Consider the following 8041-nt stretch of genomic DNA (forward strand, 5'->3'; position numbering starts at 1 on the left):
TAATCACCTTCCCTAACAACTGATGGCATCTCTGGGCCTCTCTTCAACATTTCTTCCATTTATCCTCTGATGAGTCCTGTGACTGTCAGAAACTGAGGAGAGGCAAGACAATGACCAAATCAGACAGTTATGAAGCAGAGACTTCCAAGCACTCTCTCTGGGTTCTAGCACCCAGCACACAGGTGAGTTACTTCACCTCATCTGAGATGCTCACCCCCACTCACCCAGAGCCTTGCTCTGTCTCTTTCTGCTCACCCTTATTACTTTCTTCTCATCTTTGGTCCCCAGTGCTCTTCCTCTACGGCATAAAGCACTGTGGAAAAACAGAGTTTGTCCTTCTAAATTGGCAAGCTTGTGGAGATAAATGACATGATTTGCAGAAACTTTTTGAATAACCATTCAATGTAAAAATCAAGATTTTGTGAAGGTATAACTGGCTTTCTCAAGGCTTGAGTGGGTGCTGAACCTCAGCTCTTGGCTGCTGTTTCTCTGAGGACCAGGTAACATGAAGTAGACATGAACAGGGAGAAGGGAAAGAAAGCTATTAGGGATTTCAGTTGTAAGCCGAACTGCATCTCAGTTACATATCCAGGTGCACACCAGACTCTCGTGTTTCTGTGCAAAGGCTTCTGGAGCTAGGGAAGAATCATCCACTATAAGTTTGTAATAAGCTATGTGTCAACTAAGAACAGAAGAGAGAGAGAGAGAGAGAGAGAGAGAGAGAGAGAGAGAGAGAGAGAGAGTGAGAGAGAGAGAGAGATGCAGAGAGACAGAGAAATAGAGAGAGGAGCCTTGCATCTACCAAAGAAGTGATCTTCCACTGCGCTACACCCCAGACCCACACCAGTATTTTTGACTTTTGGTTTGCTCTGTGAGTCTAAGGACAGCCCTCTCTGCTTTTCTCCCCTTTTTTTCTCCTGAGGTTGCAACCACAGCCTCTCATTTGGCATGTGCATAGTCTCCCTCCACAGCCCAGTCAGTGTTACTTTGCACAGGGCCAGCAGAAGGGCTGGGCATCCTTTGCAGGTCTTCTTTCTGACCATATCAGTTCTTAGAAGGGGGAACAAAATACCCAGGGAAGGAGTTACAGAGACAAAGTTCAGAGCAGAGACTGCCATACCTGGGGATCTATCCCATAAACAACCACCAAACCTAGACACTATTGCAGATGCCAACAAGAGCTTGCTGAAGGAGCCTGATATAGCTGTCTCCTGAGAGGCTCTGCCAGTGCCTGACTAATACAAAGGTAGATGTACACAGTCATCTATTAGACGGAGCACAGGGTCCCCAATGAAGAAGCTAGAGAAAGTATCTAAGGAGCTGAAGGGGTTTGCAGCCCCATAGGAGGAACAACAACATAAATTAACCAGTAGCCCCAGAGATCCCTGGGATTAAACCACCAATCAAAGAGTACACATGGCGGGATTCATGGCTATAGCTGCATATGTAGCAGAGGATTGCCTAGTGGTCATCAATGGGAGGAGAGGCCCTTGGTCCTGTGAAGGTTCTATGCCCCAGTATAGGGTAATGCCAGGACCAGGAAGCAGGAGTGGGTGGGTTGGGGAGCAGGGGGAGGGGGGAGAGGATAGGGGATTTTCGGAGGGGAAACTAGGAAAGGGGATAACATTTGAAATGTAAATAAAGAAAATATCTAATAAAAAAAAATCGTTACTGGCAGCTGAAGGAGGAGGGAAAAACCACGGGTTGTAGGAAGAAGAGTAAAATGGCCCAAAGCAGTGGTTCTCAACCTGTGGGTCTCGATTCCTTTGGCAAACCTCTATCTCTCAAACTATTTACATTGTGATACATAACAGCAGCAAAATTACAGTTATGAAGCAGCAATGAAAATAACGTTATGGTTGAGGGTCACCACAATATAAGGAACTGCATTAAAGCGCAGTAGCATTAGGTAGGTTGGGAACCACTGGCCTAAAGTCTCAGGAAAGGTGAAGTACCAAGGGCAGAAGCGGGAGTGTCCAGGAATAGGAAGAAGATGCTCTAGCATCTGGGCCTCCCTGGTCACTGGCAGCGCTTGTGATTTTCTTAGAGAGGGTTGTGTGTGGGTGGATGCAGAGAAAGGAACAGGTCAACAAAAGACGGCAATCTGGGGTTCTAATGGACAACAAGCCTCTAGGTAGGACAGACAGGCCGGATCTGTGGCTTGCCTGGAGTGGTTTTTCCTTCCTGAATGCAGCCAGGGAGAGGCACAGCTCGGGGAGAAGGACTGGGCTGCTCATCCAGGATCTCAATGATTGGCTGTGCGGTTGCTCTGGGGTCACAGACTCTCGGTGCTGAGGACAGATGACTTGGCAGCGATATCTGGGGTCGGGGTGGTGGCAGCAGTGTCTGAAGGGAGCACCCTTCTGCTGGGTTGGCCAGGTCTTCAAGCAGGGTCACGTGGGGGGTCTGTTTTTCTCTTCGTAGGTATAACCAACTGGAATTAGCAAAGGAACACATGTCAGGACCCCAAAGACTCAGAAGTTATCTGGCAGACAGGATTGCCTAGTTCATCTTTCCGCATGGGACCAGAGGGAGAGTTACTGGTTTCCCCGGGTGCACAGAACAGGCTCATCACCACACGCATCCATTTGTGGCCTCTTCTGACTTTGATTTATTCAGGCACTCAGTGCTATTTAGTCCCCAGTCCATCACCCAAAATGGGTTGACCACATAGAAACCTACTACTGTAGAAGGTCCCTAAAATATATACATATATAAATGTTATTTAAATGGAGTTACCATATAATGAGGGAGACAATGCCCTGATAAGTTACCATATGCTACCAAGTACCAGGAATGGAAAACAGTCCATCTTTTTGGAGTTATTGGCTAAAGGAATCCCAGAGGTTCCTCCTACCCCTAAACATTACAGGCCAACGATATCGATGACCCTCCACAACCTGCTGGTAAGACCCCATTGCTGAGGGAGAAACAGACATGAAGCAATCCAGCTGTTGCTCAGCTAGAAGCTTCATCCCTACTGACGAGTGTTCATAGTGTTGGAAGGTTCTATGGACACTACCAGAGGAGGAGTTATCATCAATGTCACCCAGCTAGGAATGCTGCGAGCTACAACAGTGACCTGCTTACTCGATGTACTTTGCTGGTGCAATGCTGGCACAAGTGTTATGGGAGTGACCAATCACCTTTTGATTGGATGTGAGGACTGTTTTATGAAATGGGACCCACAGGCAACACTGGTAATGTGGTCAACAGCACATGACTAGATAGACCACGGGCTCTAGAGTAAAACCTACTACAGTCAATCTAAATGAATGCAACATCAAAACGACTCCTGATGATGTTTTGCTTGTCACTTTGTAGACCAGGCTGGCCTCAAACTCAGAAATCCCCCTGCCTCTGCCTCCCGAGTGCTGGGATTAAAAGGGTGCACCACCATGCCCGGCTTCCTCACCAGGTTCTATTGGGACCTTAGTCTTCTGGTTTCTGCTCACTTCTGAAGTTTCACTGCACCCTATGATCCGGCTGCCTCGATCTGAGCACCCTAGGATCTTCCCTCTCATCCCAACATCAGGCCCTTGGCTTTCCACACACTGTCCCCTTGAATAGATTATGGTTGGTTTCTATTAAGATTGTTCCTCGCCATTTATTTCAGAAGTAAAGATACCTTGACCCCTGAACAGGAACCTTCATAGATAGCAACAAAGGCTCAGAAGAAAACCACAGAACTGCACAGCCAGAGCGATGCTTGAGCCCTGGCAGGGCTCAGATGAACTTAGCGTATCCTTAGTCTGTGGTCCACTGGCCCTGCTGCTAGGCCTAGAGGTAAAAGTGTCCCTCAGCTGCTCTCTTATCTTAAAGAATCCTCTCTCCCCTGGGGACGATCCTTTTGATAGTGACACATGAATGTCACCAATGTCACAGTGCAGTGTGCCTGGGTGTCTCTTCTTTCACTGTCTGCTGGGTTCATGTTCTCCAATCTCAAGTGGTTTTATTGCCTGGTCCTCTCACTCTCAGTCCAACCCTCAGCCCCGTGGCTGCCCCTCTTTGTGTTTCTTTATCTATCCAGTTCTGTAGTCTAGATGCCGAATGTCTCCTCAAAGCTTAGGTTCCCAGGTGACACTACAGGGAGATGGGCTGATGTGAAGAACTGGGGCCAAGAGGAGGTGTTAGGTCATTGGGAGCACCTCTAGAGGAGATTGTGGGGTCCAAGTCTCTCCTTTCTCCATTTTCAGAACACACGGTGAACAATTTTATTTTGTCACACATCCTGCGGTGATACAATCTTGCTACAGGCTCAAACTGTATCACAGGTCAGAGCCCCCTAACTTCTTCTCATTGTAAGTTCATTATCATAGGCATTTTGTGACAGATAGAAATCTGACAAGTGACTGTGGAGTTACCTCTGAACTTCCCCTTCCTTCTCTGTCAGGAGCAACTTACAATGATGTCACAGGTGGTTTTAAGGTCATGTGAAATGATCATATAAAATGTCATGGGACACCCACAGTCACAAAGAGATAGACGTTGTATCCATTTCACCTCTCTCTTCTCCTCCTCCTTCTCCTCTTCTCCTTCTTCTTCCTCTCCTCCTCCTCCTCCTTCTCTCTCTCTCTCTTCCCCACCCCCCCATTTTCTTTCTTTCATAGCAAGTCCCGACATTTCAGTTGCCCTACGTGCTCCCTGGAGATGGTCCCATACTTCATATTTTCAAGATGAATGTGTGTGATGGCCCACTTCTGGAACACCAGCACTTGGAAAGAAGGCTGAGGCAGAAGGATTACATTTTAGGCCATTCTGTACTACAACGTGAGACTCTGTCACAACTTACACCTGGTTCACTGAATAGCTGTATTAAAAACACCTGTGTCCTATAGAAATTCGAATCGTGGAAGCTGAGGTCAGAGTCAGCCAGGATGACGCTTCCAGCAGATTTTGTGAGCAAGCGTGGTCTATGCCTTTACACAGGGAAAGCAGGCATTGGAATGCAGAATCCACACTGGAAACAAACCCAGGCTTTTACTGTAGCACCACTGCACATGTGACAAGGATCGGAGAAACCACTTTACCGTTTCTGAAGCTTCTGAAAATTGCCACCAGGCTGGGGTATTCCCGGAGGTTGACCTTGCTGAACAAAGTCAGCAGCACTGATGGGTGGAAAGCCTGCTCCAGACTGGTGAGAATATTGTGCACCACTTTGGACAGAGGGACCAGATTTAGACAGGCTTCCAGAGATTCCTTCAAAGAGTGGAGCAGAGGGTTAGTTTGAATGAGTAGTCACCGAGCGGAGAGCTCTCTATCTGTGGTTTTCTATATTGTAAAGAAAGCTACTTTTGGGGGCTGCTGAGGATGGCTAAGTGGGTGCAGGCGTTGGCCGTCAAGCTTGATCTGAGTCTGATCCCTGTGATCTGGAGGGTGGAAGGAGAGCACAGATTCTACAGGGTGTCCTTCAGCATCCACCTGCACACCATGGCACATGCGCACCTCACTCCCAAATAAATACAGTACTTAAAAAATATGTAAAAGTCAGGCTTGGTGACACACGCCTTTAATTGCAGCATTCAGGAGACAGGCAGTCAGATTGCTAATGTTTTCTAGTTGAGGGCATCCTGATCTACAAAGTGAGTTCCAGGACAGCCAGGGCTGCACAGAGAAATCTTGTCTCAAACAGAACAGAACAAAACCCCTAAATTTAAGAAATCTTCTTTTTTAATTTAAGAAAAATTTTAGTATAAAATATAGAGATAAATCTTTAGGATAGAAGTCATTGAAAGAGAGAACTGCCTGCAAAATTCTTCCAGTGTCTGCTATTCCTGGTTAGCTAGTCCTTGGGTGCCCAGATGGATCCGGTGATGGGACAGGTGATACCCTCCCCAGGTAGAGCCCTGTTCAGGTGGTGTTGCTGTCCAGGTGGGACCCTGCCCAGGTGAGTCCCTGCGGAGCTAGAAAGCTGGTAATATTTAGACACTGAAAAATCACTCACAACACTTTGACGCAAGCAGACAACACATGAATAAAATCAGGAAGGATATGAAAAATAGGATTGGTCAAAGTCAACGCTTGGTTTTATGACCCCATTTCATTCTTCAGGATGGACCTGGGTCTTCTTATGGAATGTTTCTAAAAATCGACTGCTTCCGGATCATGAGAAAATAACCAGCGAGTTATAACAGAAAACTTCCAGGTAGCAAACTGTTGTAAGAAGGCAGGCCCTAGTAAACCTTTTGATCACAGAGGGGGCACTTTTGTTGTTGATTGGCAGTTGTGGGGATGGAGTCCAGGACCTGTGCATCTTAGGCAAGTGCCCTAACGCTGAGCTGCATCCCAGCTAGCAACACAGTTCTGTTTATTTGTTTATTTGTTTGCTAATCTTAAACACAAAGAAGGCAAGGGTCCCCCTTTCCTCTTTTTTAAAACAGAATATTAAATATTAAAGAGTATTTCCAAAGAGTATTTCCAGGAATTTAATCCCAGCATCACATTGAGTAGACTTGTCCCTCCCTTTCTTCTTCTTTCCCAATCTCTTCAACTTAGCAAAAAAAAAATGTTGAGGAGAAAACAAAAAGAAGCCGACTTCACAATAGGACTGTAGAGCACGGAGATGTCAAGGATCATCCAGTCCTGAGGGAATCCTGGCAGACTGGGGACAGGTGGGAGGGAAAGCTGTTGAGGATACTTGTGGGGGAGGGGAGGGGAGGGGAGGCAGCAAGAACATGTGCTCTGGGTTCTGCTTAGGATGGCAGCAGCACTCAGACCTACACTGCTGTGGCAACTTTGCCATTTGCCGCCTGCCACAGTTTCCGAAGATGGAAGTCAGATCTGCAGAGGTTAAGTACCTGTGCCAAGGACACCAATCTACAGTAGAGTGTGTCTGTCTCTAATATTTTGTTTCTCACTGTGCAAGATATGGTATCTCAAGCCTGAGGAAATGGTGCAAGCCTTTAATGCCAGCAGAGGAGGCAAAGGCAGTTGGAGGCCATCCTGATATATATAGTTCCAGGACACTCAGGGCTACACAGAAATTCTGTCTTGAAGAGGGGAAAAAAAATCCTGTGTCTCAGCTGCCTGCATGCCTGTTTTTATTATGTTAAGGGCCTTACAAATAAATTAGGGAAAGACAAACACCCATTAGGAAAGACAAAGCCCCAAACAATCAATAAAATGAGCATCATATACAATGAATGCATAATTAAGCAGGGAAAAGGTAGACAAGTCGAAGGACTTGACAGTGCATAGTACTATCAAAGTGACCAGGAGACGAAACAATAGCCACAGTCCCTGATAGGGTAGAAGTGAAAAGCATTTCAAGTGTTCTGTGACTTATTTGGAATCAGGGTCACCAGCTGTAAAAATTACATTTCCCTTGAATTTTCACGCACAGTAATGTATTTCAGTGAAATGACCATGGACTAAAACCAAAACAAAGCAAATATACAAAAACCATCCATACCCCCGCTAGAGAGAAGTAAGGGCACCCCTTACTTTCTCTTTCCCAATAGCTCCATAATTAGGCAAGTGTTGGAAGATGATAACGGCACCGCCCACCGTGGACACTTGCAAGGTCCAACCTCGGGAATAGGCACTGGACACTGTCCCCAAATTCTGTTTCAGAAAAAGAGTTGTGTGTATAAGCCCTCACTGCCCTCCCCTCCCCCTCCCATCCCCTCCTCTCCCCTCTCCTTCCCTTCCTCCCTCTTATCCACCTCCACTCCAGGGTCCGAGCCAGGATCCGGAGCCATGCTCGAGTCTCTGGACAAGGTTACTTAGCAAAGAGAGAACCTGGGGAGTCTAGGGTACAGCAGACAAAAGCTGACCCCAAGAATCAGGAATCTAGTTGCACAGCCCAAGAACGCACCTGGATGCTGGGGGCTGCCACGGGTTCTCCCGAGTTCTCCCAGGTCACTGCCTGGATTAGTTAAGGGGTTCCTGGATCCTTCCTGGAAAAGCCTGACAGCCCAGTCTGGACCTGAAGTTATGCTGCCTTGGAAGTCCCGCGGGGAGTCAGGCTTCAAGAAAAGAAAAAGGAAAGTGATCTCAGCACACTGAGCAGGAAGCCAGCTGGCTGCACCAATTCCGCACC

At 47.0% G+C, this 8041-nt stretch overlaps 1 pseudogene; it reads right to left on the minus strand.

Annotated features, from left to right (window-relative positions):
- Positions 1-1884: 1884 nt before the first annotated feature.
- On the minus strand, positions 1885-7876 carry LOC100040974 (annotated as a pseudogene).
- Positions 7877-8041: the final 165 nt, after the last annotated feature.

This window comes from Mus musculus, assembly GCF_000001635.26.
Source record: "Mus musculus strain C57BL/6J unplaced genomic contig, GRCm38.p6 C57BL/6J MSCHRUN_CTG16".
Lineage (NCBI taxonomy): Eukaryota > Metazoa > Chordata > Mammalia > Rodentia > Muridae > Mus > Mus musculus.